Here is a 14843-nt window from a genome sequence, read left to right as displayed (position 1 = left end):
CAAGTGGCAATAGCTCCATGACAGTGGGTCTTCTTTCTCAGTCCCTGGTTCCAGGACCAGTGTGACACTTTATGAGGTGGAACAGAAATGAGGATGCCAGAGACAGGCTTGGGACAATTGTAAACAAAAGCTTGATTCTTTGTCATTATTCTTTCATATTTCATTGCTTTTACTTTTCTCTGCACAAAACATACTGTGCAAAAGTTTTGGCAAGTGTGAAGAAATGCTGTAAAGTAAGAATGCTTTGAAAAATTTGTATTATAATTGCTTATTTATTTTTTATCAATTTACAAGTGAGCAAATAGAAAAAAAATCTAGCTTAAATCAATATTTGGTGCTTCTACCCTAACAGCATCAATTCTTACACTTGCACAAAGTTACAGTAGGGATTTTGTATGATCAGAGTCATGATTAACCATTCCAAGCAGCTGATAATGATCATCAATTTCATATGTTTGTTGAAACAGCCATTAACTGAAAAAGAGACAGATTTTTGAGACAGAGACAGAGATTTGTTGCCTCTAGGTTATATTACTGTAATACTTTACTGTCTGGATGTTCCATAAAAAAGCTCCAGTTATTATAGTATGCAGCAGCTAGAGTCCTAACAAGAACCAGAAAATATGAACACATCACCCCTATCATTGGCTTCCAGTCAAATTTTGCATTGATTATATAATACTATTACTGACCTATAAAGCACTTAATGGTCTTCTGCCACAGTACCTAAACGATCTTTTTTTTTATTTTTTATTTTTTATAATCCATCACTACTTCGAACAAAAGGTACTGGCTATTTGGTAGACCTACATCATCAATCCTGATGCCCTACCCGTTGCGCACTCTGCTGGGGATTGATCTGCATGGACAGCCAGTGACTCATGGGATTTCTGTGGAAGGAACTGCCCAGAGTCTGTCTCGGCTTCTTTGAACCATTGCTGCATCAGCCAGCTTTATGGTTGGGTCTTCATCAGCAATCATCTGAAGACTTCGGCAGGAAGACATTGGGTTGGGTCTATGGTGGACTCGAAATTTGTGCTAACCCATTAGTTTACTCAACTACAAACTCTTGTAGGAAGGACATTATTTACATTTACATTATTTGTAGCCCAGTGTCACCCAAATGAGGATGGGTTCCCTTCTGAGTCTGGTTCCACTCTCTCTATGTATATATATATATATATATATATATATATATATATATATATATATATATATATATATATATATATATATATATATAATATTTTGACAAAACTGTGTTCATTATAGTATAACTGCACGCAATATTGTTGAACATACTGGTCAGTATTTACACTGGTCATCAGTATTTACACTGGTCAGCGCTGTTTCTGTTTATTGTCTTTTGAGTATTGACTTTTTTGTATTTTTTGTATTGTCTTGTAACTTTTTGTTTGCTTTCTTTTGTTCTGCACTGTCTTGTCTGTCTTGTTTCTCTTGTCCTGCACTGTTTGCACCAGGTTGCACTTTATGTGGCAAGGACTACTTACATATTTACATCCTTATCCATGTCTTTGTTTTATGTAGCACCACGATCTTGGAGAAACGTTGTCTCATTTCACTGTGTACTGCAATAGCTATACATGGTTGAAATGACAATAAAAGCTTCTTGAAATGACTTGACTTGAACTTAAGCTATAACATGTTAAACTAGATTTGTAAAGTTCGTCGAGACAAACTTTGATGTTGGCTTTGACGGTGCAAGTATTCGCAAAGGCCGGTGCTTTTTGGAGGCGAGTGGACATAAGGGTCAGTGTTACTTTTGCAGGCAAGTGGACAGAAAGATTGTGAAAGCTACTGGACTGCTAGGGTGCCAATACTTTTGGAGGCGAGCGGACATAAGCATGTGACGTGATCCGAATACCCATGAGGCAGTTCCCCTCATTGTGCTGAGTGTTTTGATATGTCACATGTCCATGTTGTGCAAATTTTTGATTTTCACGTGACGTCACGTGACATCACGTGACATGACGTGGCCAGAATACATGTGAGGCAGTTCCCCTCATTGTGCTGAGTGTTTTGATATGTCGCATGTCCATGTTGTGCAATTTTTTTATTTCGCTTATTTTGGGGGCGGGGCTACACGTGACGTCACGTGACGTGACCAAAATACACGTGAGGCAGTTCCCCTCATTGTGCCGAGTGTTTTGATATGTCACATGTCCATATTGTGCAAATTGTGGATTTTCACGTGACGACACGTGACGACACGTGACGTGACGTGACCATAACACACGTGAGGCACTTCCCCTCATTGGGCTGAGTGTTTTGATATATGACATGTCCATGTTGTGCAAATTTTTGATTTTGCTTATTTTGGGGGCGGGGCTACACGTGACGACACGTGACGTGACCAAAATACACGTGGGGCAGTTGCCCTCATTGGGCTGAGTGTTTTGATATGTCACATGTCCATGTTGTGCAAATTTTTGATTTCACTTATTTTGGGGGCGGGGCTATACACGTGACCTCACGTGACGTGACCAGAATACACGTGGGGCAGTTCCCCTCATTGTGCTGAGTGTTTTGATATGTCACATGTCCATGTTGTGCAAATTTTTGATTTCGCTTATTTTGGGGGCGGGGCTATACACGTGACCTCACGTGACGTGACCAAAATACACGTGGGGCAGTTCCCCTCATTGTGCTGAGTGTTTTGATATGTCACATGTCCATGTTGTGCAAATTTTTGATTTCGCTTATTTTGGGGGCGGGGCTACACGTGACATCACGTGACGTGACCAAAATACACGTGGGGCAGTTCCCCTCATTGTGCTGAGTGTTTTGATATGTCACATGTCCATGTTGTGCTAATTTTTTATTTTCACGTGACGACACGTGACGACACGTGACGTGACGTGACCATAACACACGTGAGGCACTTCCCCTCATTGGGCTGAGTGTTTTGATATATGACATGTCCATGTTGTGCTAATTTTTGATTTCGCTTATTTTGGGGGCGGGGCTACACGTGATGTCACGTGACGTCACCAAAATACACGTGGGGCAGTTCCCCTCATTGTGCTGAGTGTTTTGATATGTCACATGTCCATGTTGTGCAAATTTTTGATTTCGCTTATTTTGGGGGCGGGGCTATACACGTGACGTCACGTGACGTGACCAAAATACACGTGGGGCAGTTCCCCTCATTGTGCTGAGTGTTTTGATATATGACGTCCATATTGTGCTCATTTTTGATTTCGCTTATTCTGGGGGCGGGGCTACACGTGACGTCACGTGATGTCACCAGTATACCCGGTGGGGTGCCAATACTTTTTTTCATGTCAATACTGCAGTCATTATGGGATTCTACTTATTATTATACTGCATAGAACACAGGAGAGAAGCCGTGCCTGAGCTCTGCGCACGCTGCGTGTGTGAAAGCTTAGAGGAATTTTAGGAATTCCCCATTCAAGTCTATGGGACGTTCCATCATCGACTACGGGAAAACCGAAAGTTCCGTCGGAACGCCGAGTCCTGAACTTTGTCCGGAGTAACGTCCTAAAGAACCTGTCCGAGTTTGGTGTAAATCGCTCGAAAACTTGCCGAGTTATAAACCTCCAAAGTTTATAATGGAAGCGGATACGAAAAAAGGCCACTTTGAGCTTCCGTACCGGGAATGCCGGAATTCCGATCGCTTAGAAAAGTAATAGCAACAAACTTCAGACCAGGGTCTACGACATATCCGAATTTGGTGCATGTGGCTCGAAAGCCCTAGGACGAGTTACTCTTGATAAATTTGTGGCTAAGAATAATAATAATAATAATAATAATAATAATAATAATAATAATAATAATAAGCTTATAAAGGAAATCAGAATGTTGGCTTCTACAAAGCCAACATAATAAATATGGGAAGGTAACGTATTAGACAAAATTCAATAAAGACCAGTCATTCATGCACTATTTTGTCATCTAAACACTTAGAGATCAGGTGGTTGGTGGTGTCAAACACATCAATGTCTGCCCTTTATGTAAGGAAATTAAATTGGATACCATATATTAACTTCTATATAAAACAACAGAGGTTAAAGATACAGACGAATAGTCACTATTCTCTTAAATCAAGGTTTATCTGGAATTGGTGTCCAAAGACCCATTAATACTGAAAAATATTCATCTGCACTTGTCTGAAATCGTTACATGGATAGTAAGTTAATTCTGTACTATTTTCAGCTCTACCCAGTCACAATTTCTAAATGCTGCTTCTTTGTTGTTGGTACAGAGTTTACCCTGTTTTGTTATAAATGCTTTGTGGTTAAGGAATGTCCTTTTTAGTGTGCATGTTGTCCAACATTACAAACATTAACATAATCAGTTATGGAATCATTCTCTGCTGCATTTACATCTGTATTGTGAAAAACATCCAAATCTCTTGTAGTGGAAATTTTACATATCGTGAGTGTTTATATGTGCTTTCATAGTAAATTTTGTGTGTTAGACTTGGGATAGAGAACAGGAGGCCCATGTTCCTGTTCTGTAAAATAGTTCTGTTTCTGTAAAATATTTAGTGGTATCATGCAGAACTTGATGTTAAACAGTCTAGTGAGTCTTGTTTCTATTTTAAACTTTCTGCTGTCATGAGGTTAAGCTCAAATTAAAAACTATGACCTTAAATTAAAAGTATTTACTAAACTAAAAAGACAGATGAATGGTACACAAAATAGGGCTTTCAGGATTGAGTATGTTTTTTTTTATATTTGTTCAAACGCTTAACAAAACCGGTTACTGATATTTTTAACTCTTGAATAATGATCTAGAATAGTATGTGATTTAAGACACAGAACTAGTTTGATTAGCAAATAGAGAGAGGAAAAATAATTGTCCATTTGAACTCATAAGCTGCAGTAGGACAAAAAAAAAAAGAAAACAAGATAAATAATTTAAGATCTGTTTCCATTTTATTTGATATAATAACCAAAAAATCATTTTAGAAAAAAAAAAAATGATCTGGTAGCATACACCATTTGTTTGTAACCCATCACCAATACAGCACATATTGATTTGTTAAGCATTATTATTATTATTATTATTATTATTATTATTATTATTATTATTATTATTATTAACTTAGTTTAATTGTTACATTATAAATAGCTTTTAGATTTTAGCTCACCATTAGCCACCACTGACAGTGTTGGTACAAACATTTTTCTCTCCAGGTGAACAAATTAGTTTCACTTTTTAAGGTAACCAATGCATTCTTTAGTTAGCCATTTGTTTGTTCATGAAGGCCTGATTTATGTATAAAAATCTGTGGTCTCAAAAGCGGACAAGTGATTTATACATTAAGTATATTCCACCACAAACCTACAATCAATCTGTGTATAACAGCCCTGATTTTCAATCAGATATATTTCAATAAATGTCATTCACATTCATGAGTCTTAAAAATGCACCAAATGATTCCATGGAAACACCACAGAGATGTTAAACCATCACAATCAAAGTTTGATTTAAACTAAACTCTCTTGTGTGTAACACAAATACTTGAATTAGCCTTACAATTCCAATAGTTTTGGAGAGGACTGTAACATCTTTTCCAAAGTTGTAAAAGATTTCTTGACCCTGTTGTAGCCTGGCCAGTGTTTGTGCTCCCGGCCCAGCTCTATTTACATAACTATTTTCAATGTTTTCTTGCCTGATGGGCCTGATGTGCCAACTAGGCAGATCTCCTTATTACCATTAGAAGCAGGAGTTTATTCATGTTATGAGTATGGTATGTGGGACCTTGAGAACTTACTTGGGCGAAGGAAATGTGACATGAGCCACACAAAAAAATAAAACAAAAATAAGGAAACAATGACTTAGCAAAGACTAACACAAAACAATGGGTGGAACAAGACCTGGTACAGGGCCTGGGCTGGCCACCACATTTGCCTCAGCATAGATTTGGGTTTGGGTGGCCTAATTATATATATATATATATATATATATATATATATATATATATATATATATATATATATATATATATATATACTGTACAGTATATAAGCAAATAAGTGTATATATATGAGGCTGACATGGTGGCCTGCTCCATGGCCCTGCCCTACAGACCTGCTCCAGCCATCCAGCCTTGACAAGCCTGACTCACCTCCTGTTCCCAGAGCAGAAACCCTGTATGTGAGACTATGCCTGCCTTGTGTAAATTTGTTCAGCAAGAACATTTTGCCTACGTGGGCAGGACTGAATTGTTAAGTGCTGGTCTAGCACTAAATAGCTAGAAGAATAAAAAATCAAGTTATTATTAAAGTTGATTATTAAAGTTATTATTGCCTTCATGGCCTTTGATCATTTATTCATGTATGAGCACAAGGTTCTTCCGATAAGCCAGAAAATGTGTTTAACTTTTCAATCATAGAGCTGAAGCAAAGGGATTTTTATCTATAATAACAACACTACAGAGCGAATCAGTGTAGTACAGTGAAAGATGCTGTCCTGTTTGTGCACAGTAATGCTAAAGACTAATGTGCATGCCGTAATATCTAATGCACTGTGAGTGAGTTTAAAAAAAATAAGTATGAAGCTTGAGGGAGAACCACCACATTCTTGATCTGCTCAAGATGTCAATCCTGTTGTGAAACAAGACACTTTTTAAAATGCTACAGCAGAATGAAAATAAAGGCATATCTGTATTTATAAGATAACCCTTTTCGCATTAGTATAAGAAAGTTTTTAATTATTATTATTATTATTTTTTTAAAACGTTGTAATCCATTTTGTAAAACAGTGTTAATTACCGAGCAAGGCTGGATGGTGATATGATATGGCTTTCATGATGAAAAGAAGCCAGTTTGCATCATCACAGTACCTGTATGGAATCCACACAACATGGAGGAATGTGTGACACTCGTATATAATTGAACACGTTTTTATTGAATATATTTTCTGAATCCCCATAACACCCTCTAAAAATGAATGTTTATTTATGCAGCTGCTTGTACATCCTTCCATCATGTATATTGAAGAGACCTAGTTACATTTTGAAAACAGCAAAAGGCATTTTTAGGACAATCCACCATTAAAATAATAGAGATGATTATAGGTAGTGTTTTCATTGTAACCATATTTGCATGAATGGTTTCAATCCTCATTTTTAAACGTATCACTAACATAGAGGTTAAAAAAAAGTCACATAGTTGACCAAATATTTTTTGATATCAAACTAAAACATTTCTCTACCTGGGGTTAAACCCGGGTTTAGAATGAGGAAAACCCAGGTTTAAGCAAAGTGTAAAAAAAGACCTACAGAAATCAATAATATCCTTCAAACTAATAATTATGGGAAAATAAAGATCAGTATGTATGTCAGTACATTATTCCTACTTGTTTTTTCTGTAAACATTTTTAGCACTCTTATATTGTGAACAATTGTGTGTTTTTTGTACACACCACTACACTATTAGCAGTGTCTGTACAGGAATAAACCAAACTATCTTGGCTCTTGTGCACAATTTGTTTTTACGTTTTAAGGATAATCCAACCACCTGTGGCCAAATCGTTTGCAAAGATAGTTGTTTACATAATGTATATATGGAACTCTATAATCTTGAGAGTGAAAAGTAAGTAAAAAATATTGACGTTTGCTCAAGGACTAAATATAGGAAAACACAGATCACCTGAACACACACAATCTAGTGCTTTTAAATTCTCATTATATTGTGTTACTGTATTGTGTTATACAGTATTGTGGTATTTAGCCTTCTTGGAAAGTGTTGCCTCTTTTTCTTCATTCTTTATTAGTTTCCATAACTCTTCAAGCTGCTCATCATTTAGGCCATGGGCAGAGCTTTTTGTGTAGAACAGAAAAACTTTGGTTTCCTGAAAGACTGTTGGCTTAATGTAAGAGACCTAGGGAGATACATTCAAATGAACACTTTTGCAGATGAAAATGCTTCTCTAGCCATAAAGTAATCTATACCATAAAAATGCTTGCACATTGCAGTATAATTTTTATAGAAGTCATCTACGATTTATAAAGACGTTTAAAACAATGAGATAATGGTCAAAAAGCAAATAAGTACCTCATCTTCCCTCAGCTTTATGGCTTTCCTGACATTGTCTCTTCTGTAGAACCACAGAGAATCTATGGGATTTTTCTCTTTCTGCCCATAATCAATGTTAATTACCTGAAATAGATGGTACCGAAGTGATTAATAATTCAGCAGCAGTCATGACCAGGGAGTAATGTGGCAACAAATTATTACTTGTGTTGAGGTGAAGGTGTAAATTCAGATAATTTGTGATTAATTCTGATTAATTAATTTAATGTGGTGTCAAAAAAAAACAGTTTTCCACGGACAAAGAAACATAGTAGTTATTATTAACATCATGTTGAATATGCATGCAGTTTAAATACTAAATGAATATTATATTTAAATTCTCTTACAATGCTCTCATTTAAAATGCTTGTGCACATTCAATATATTGGATTTCATTATATGTTTATATTATCATTTACATTTTCTTGCTAAATGTGCATGCATTAAATAAAACCTTTTTTTAAAAAAAATAATTTGTATTACATAGCTTGTAATACAATCAGCGACATTTCTGAAAACTAAAGCCATATTTTGCTACATTACTTGACATTAAAGAAAGTCACAAGTAGCGTCATGGCCTGATATTTTTCATCAGGCTTTAAAACCTAAAACCCAAAACCACAGCCAATTGAAAAATATTATGGGTTTTCTGTTCCACTCACTGTGACTCTGAAGTCTTCTTCGGAGCATTGTGTGAACTTGCTCAGTTTTAGACACTTTTGCAGTATCTGAGAAACACACACACACACACACACACACACACAGAGAGAGAGCTCCAGTAGATAAAATCCCCCCAATAATAAAACTCTTTAAAATGTTTGTAAGTTAAATGTTTGTAAGTAAAAAAAAAAAAGACAGAACAAGGAAAAACAATAAAATTAGGAAAAACTGCCCAGTGACAATGCTGTTAAGCTTTGTCATGCCATTTTAATAATTGCAATAAAGTAACTAACTAACCTCTTTCATATAAGTGATGTTTGGTTTCCCTTTGTATAGGTTGCCACCAACAAATCTGTAAAGATCACGTCTCTCAATTTTCTCAATGAGCTCATTTGCATTTTGTGTTTCATGTTTAATATCATCAAGAATGTTATCTGTTAAACAGAACAAAAAACAGAACAGATAAAAAAAGTAAAGTACAACATGTATAACTTTTAACCTGACCCTTGTCTATTTCCTTCTGTATCTATATTATTATTTTTTCTTCTCTTAAGATTGGTTTATTAATGTTATATATCTTCCTACTTTTTAAAAAAAATGGTTTAGTGAACTCCACAAAATTTTGTTACTATATTATTGTTCACTAGAATATAGCTTTAAAACATTAGTTTGTGTGTGTGTGTGTGTGATTCAGGGCAACAAAGTATTTTAAATGGCAACCTGTGAGTTTCAGGTATATGCTCATGTCAGATACAGTCTCTGAGATTTTCTTTCCATCCAGCTTAAAATCTGCATCTTCAGCTGCCAAAAGTGCATCAATAATCCTGGAAAAAAGACGGGGGTAGGGGTGTACAAGTACAGTTATTTCATTCTGTGTGATTTAAGCATCATACAGTGTCATATAGCTAAACACCATTGCTTAAATTGCATGTGATGTACTTTGACCTGACTTTACTGGTGAACTCACATCCTTTCAACTGCTTTTGTAACCCTGTTTGTTGGTAGGCGTTTTGGTGAAGCAGGTAGCGAACGTGAAAGAGTTCGTACATATTCAGTCCTTCCTGAAAGAAAAAGCTAATTTCAAACTTAAGTTTTGTCAAGTTTTTAATTAAAGGTGATTGGAGCTTACATGATTCCCACATTATTTTACAGCTCACCTTATCTCTCATGCAGATCTTCTTTTCATTGTTCTCAGTGGTGCAAACTCTTGCAAACTTCATGTAGCGCTCATGGGAGAAGTTGCTTTTCATTCCCAGATGGAGGCAATCTCTGGAAAAGGAAACCTAAATATGTAGCATATACAATACATTTCCCTACAATCATTTAAGCTATAAAAATAAGGCTATAAGCACATCACAACTCACCTACTGAAATAATCCATTTTGTCGACATCAATACCTGTGATTTTGTTGGCTACAATCTCATACAAGTAGGACTTCTCATTTGCTCTTCCTTTGTAGGGCCACTGCATTAAATAAGACACAATATAATATAAACTTTATGTAACAGCATGGTAAATACACATTATATAACTATATATTCTTTTTCCTGTTAAATCTTAAATCTTTTTATTTATGTCTGTTTACATATTAATCTATTTCTTCTTCTTCTTCTTCTTCTTCTTCTTCTTCTTCTTATTATTATTATTATTATTATTATTATTATTATTATTATCATTATTACATTTGGATCTGAAGATTGATTGCTCGTCTCAGTAGGTGGATTTGGGTCAAAGATGAGCTCCTTGATAAACACAATGGCTCGTTCACCAAGTCCATATTCGGCCATGATATCCTTAATTGTTTTGTCATTCATTCTGTTATTGATCAGTTGTTCAAACATTTCGATTGATGCTTGTTCATGCTACGCCATGAGAACAGAAACAAAGAAATAAGATGTGTGACAGCTAAAAATCATGAAAAGTATTACTTTATATGATTTTTCAGTAATTTTTCTCTTCAGCGATAATTGTTTGCTCAATTTAAATGGGTGGTTTTGATTCAAGAAAAAAGGGAAATATATAGGACACTAAAAAAGGCAATTATCTATTGTATAGATTTTATAATATTTACCGTCCACTTTAATTCTGGCTTTGCCTCCTTCATGAAGATTTCAAATAAATGAGAGAAAGGGCCATGACCTTTATTTAAAAAAAGTAGAAAACAGGTTTGAATAATTATCAGTGTGATAGTGATGTGGGAATTGACACTGAACTACCCATCACCCTCAGCATGCCATGTGTCTGCATCCCATGTCCTAATGATAAGCATAAGTCCTGGTTTCTGTACGTTTCTTTTTCAAGCTATCACTCTTGTCACTATATTGTGCGGATGTTGTGTCGTGTGTTTCACAGCCTTGCTCATGCCTTTGTTTGATTCATATCTAGTGTTTATGATTAGGATTCTTGTTACATGTTTCTACTTGGTACTTTTATTTTTTATTTGTAAATAATTTTACAAATTATGATATATTATATGTTGTGTTGATTCAGGGCATTTATATATATATATATATATATATATATATATATATATATATATATATATATATATATATACAGTATATAACTCACCCAGGTCATGACACAATCCTGCAATCTGAACACAGAGTTCCTCTTGATCAGTTATCTGCTCTCCATGAGCTCTCAGACTCCGCACAAGTTCTCCTGCTAGATGAGCCACACTGTGAAGGAAAGTAAAATGTTGTATTTTTACCTCATCATGATGGTATAAATATTGTAAGACATTACATAATAATTGTGCTCGAAATATTAGCAGCAGTAAGTCAGCAGCAATTAAATCTGTAGTGTATTAGTAACAAGCTTTAACGGACCAACTGTTTTGTGTTTGTTTGTTTATTCATTCAACTATTTATTTATTCAAATTTATATTTATTATATTAATTAATATCATTGTTTTTAATCATAAAATGGCTGAATATATTCTTTCTTTCTTTCTTTCTTTCTTTCTTTCTTTCTTTCTTTCTTTCTTTCTTTCTTTCTTTCTTTCCTCGTTCTGTCTTTCTCATCAGCTCTCCTGGTCCATAATCTTTATAGAAATAATTAGAATATGAATGATCACTTAAATCAGCTACCACAATCTTCACCTAAAATAATTTCATGTTAGTATGAAAGTATGACAGTTTTACCCGATGGAATGTTCAAAGCGGTTGTGAGAAGCTCCTGGAAAGACAAAATAGCCTCCTCCTAGCTGCTTGATTTTTCTCAGTCGCTGAAACTCCGGTGTGTCAATGATTTTAACCAGCAGGGGATGCAGCTCGATATGGCCATGGACAGAGTCATTGAAGATCTGTGATATAAAAAAAGTGTCCTCGATTCATTTCTCCCATAGCAACATTTATCAGTGTTAATCCTATTAATGTTATATTTAGTACTGTTCATATATCTCATCACCAGAAATGTGAAATATTTCATTCTAATGTTATGAAGGTATTTAACAAAATCATCAGCTTGTCTCCTCATAGATTTTCTGATGTACAGCTGAGTGTGCCGCATGTGGAAGAGACAATAAGCAACTCCTGTCATAATGCATGAGGAGTGATGACAGACAAGAATTATTAAGTCCCTGTGATTTTATTTTTCAGTTCATACAGTATATTTCATAGTTCATAGTTCGTTAGTGTTGGCGGTATGGTATGGGGTCAGAATTGTTTCGTTATTCTGAAAAAATATACTATGATCCACAAATAAATATAAACAGTTTCACAAATATTTTTTAAATCAACAAATGTACAATAAGCAAACCGTAAATATATGTTATAAATTTCACAAAAAGAAATGAAAGTCACAAATAAATAAAATGGGATTTGCAAATAAAAAAAATATTTATAAATATATAATTAATTGTATTTATTTGTGAATGGCTTTCTGCTCATTTGTGAATCGCGTTCTGTGCAATTGTGAATCACTGCACGCATTTGTGGATTGCGTTCTGTGCATTTGTGGATTTGAAACATTTCTAACGTCAAGACGTGCACAAGAATCCACAAATAGACTCCGCCCACCGTCTACTCCAGCCAATCGGACAACGGTCTCGTGGCGCTGACCAATCGTGGCACGGTCTACCTCCAACCAATCACGTTCTGCTTTACTCGCTCTTCACACTCCATCACAGTAGGTGGCGGTATGCATTGCTCACATGCACGTTTATCATGGCGTTTATCCACCATGATAAACGTGCATGTGAGCAATATGAGTCGGAGTTCTTCTTCTTCTTTAGGTTTTATGGCGGGTTGCGATCCAACTTGATAGGTGCATACCACCACCTACTGTGATGGAGTGTGAAGAGCGAGTAAATCAGAACGTGATTGGTTGGAGGTGGATTGATTGGGGGGGCACGGTGGCTTAGTGGTTAGCACGTTCGCCTCACACCTCCAGGGTTGCGGTTCGATTCCCGCCTCTGCCTTGTGTGTGTGGAGTTTGCATGTTCTCCCAGTGCCTCGGGGGTTTCCTCCAGGTACTCCAGTTTCCTCCCCCGGTCCAAAGACATGCATGGTAGGTTGATTGGCATCTCTGGAAAATTGTCCCTAGTGTGTGATTGCGTGAGTGAATGGGTGTGTGTGTGTGTGCCCTGCGATGGGTTGGCACTCCGTCCAGGGTGTATCCTGCCTTGATGCCCGATGACGCCTGAGATAGGCACAGGCTCCCCGTGACCCGAGGTAGTTCGGATAAGCGGTAGAAGATGAATGAATGAATGAATGAATGGATTGATTGCTTCCTTGTTGTCTTGTGGCAATTCTGGTCATGTCTTTGGTTGTCGTGTCGTTGTCCCTGTGTTTTTTTTTTGGTTAATAAACCTTTTTAATTTTACGCTGTCCTGCTTTTGGGTCTTTTACCCCCCCCCCGCCGCTGACACTCTCACTTACATAATGTATTGGACAAATGGGCATCCTTTTTCAATAATTTACTAATGTTATGTGAAATGTTTTTATAGGCCAAACTAATAATGTAGTAATCATTGCCTGAACTATTTATCAGATACCTAAGTTTAAGTGCACTGTATGCAAGAATGCATGCAAAGAAATACTCACCTTGTAATTTTCTGTAGCCATTTTTTTTTACTTTGAACCTGAATCCTTGTTTCAGTGGACTAGAGTGACAACAATAATTCTTGTTAAGCTTGGACATTGATAGATATTAATATATCTTACACATATGCTTTCTAAAGCCAGGTTATCACTGGATCCTGCTTCCCATCCCTGCTTGTGTATTTGATAAATATTACACTGTTAAACTTTGGTATTTCTTCTAGCACATGCTGTACATTTCACTACATTCACAAAATCTTTATCTGTGATTTCTCAGTTCTATTTCTTTTTTCCTTTCTCTTTAAGCCTTAATTTCTTGTGTCAGAGAATTGGCAGGTCTTAAAATAAATACACAAGCTCAGTTTTTTTAAAAAGGGCCTCATTTTGGATATAAATTTATTAAATTTGTCAACACAAATATGATAAAAATAAAAGTACAATGTTAGCTGAACTTGAACTAGTTGTGCTGACTGAAAAGGTTATGTGTTCAAATCCTGTCACTGTCAAGCGACCATGACTGTGTTCCAGAGCAAGACCATTAACTATCTCAGCGGTATCGTGTCCTGGTGTAAGTGGCTTTGCTTTAACCTGCTAAATGAAAAAAAAATTACTTTCATACAATGCATGACATACTTAGGAATATGCTATATGTATATGCACATTTAAAATCAGCTCATATCATAATATTTTGGTGTCTCTGATTTCAAATCCCCACTGGTTTTCTTATAGAAATAAATTTCCTTCTGTTAGTCATTAAAAATCATACCTTATTTCTACAAAAGAGAAAATCTATTCATATTGTGTGAATACACTGATTTTAATCACTGTACAAAATATTTTTTTTTGTATATTCATTCAAATAAATTAACTGACATAATATAATTCATTAAGTGCATAAAAAACACTTTTGTTACCAAAAAACAGAGATTATAGTAGAAAAAAAAATAAACATGTTGATTGCAGTGAAATTTATTAATTTGTCAAAAACATTAAGGTATAAAACATATTTTACTATTCATTTAATTTATTACTGAAGTATAACATAAAGACAAAATAAACAATACATTTTTT

General features: G+C 35.5%; 1 pseudogene; it reads right to left on the bottom strand.

Moving 5' to 3' along the window:
- Positions 1-13931, bottom strand: part of LOC132855044 (deoxynucleoside triphosphate triphosphohydrolase SAMHD1-like) — a 55683-nt pseudogene extending 41752 nt beyond the window's left edge.
- Between the last annotated feature and the right edge of the window lie 912 nt (positions 13932-14843).

Source organism: Tachysurus vachellii, chromosome 12, assembly GCF_030014155.1.
Source record: "Tachysurus vachellii isolate PV-2020 chromosome 12, HZAU_Pvac_v1, whole genome shotgun sequence".
Taxonomy (NCBI): domain Eukaryota; kingdom Metazoa; phylum Chordata; class Actinopteri; order Siluriformes; family Bagridae; genus Tachysurus; species Tachysurus vachellii.
This window is presented reverse-complemented; position numbering and strand designations above follow the sequence as displayed.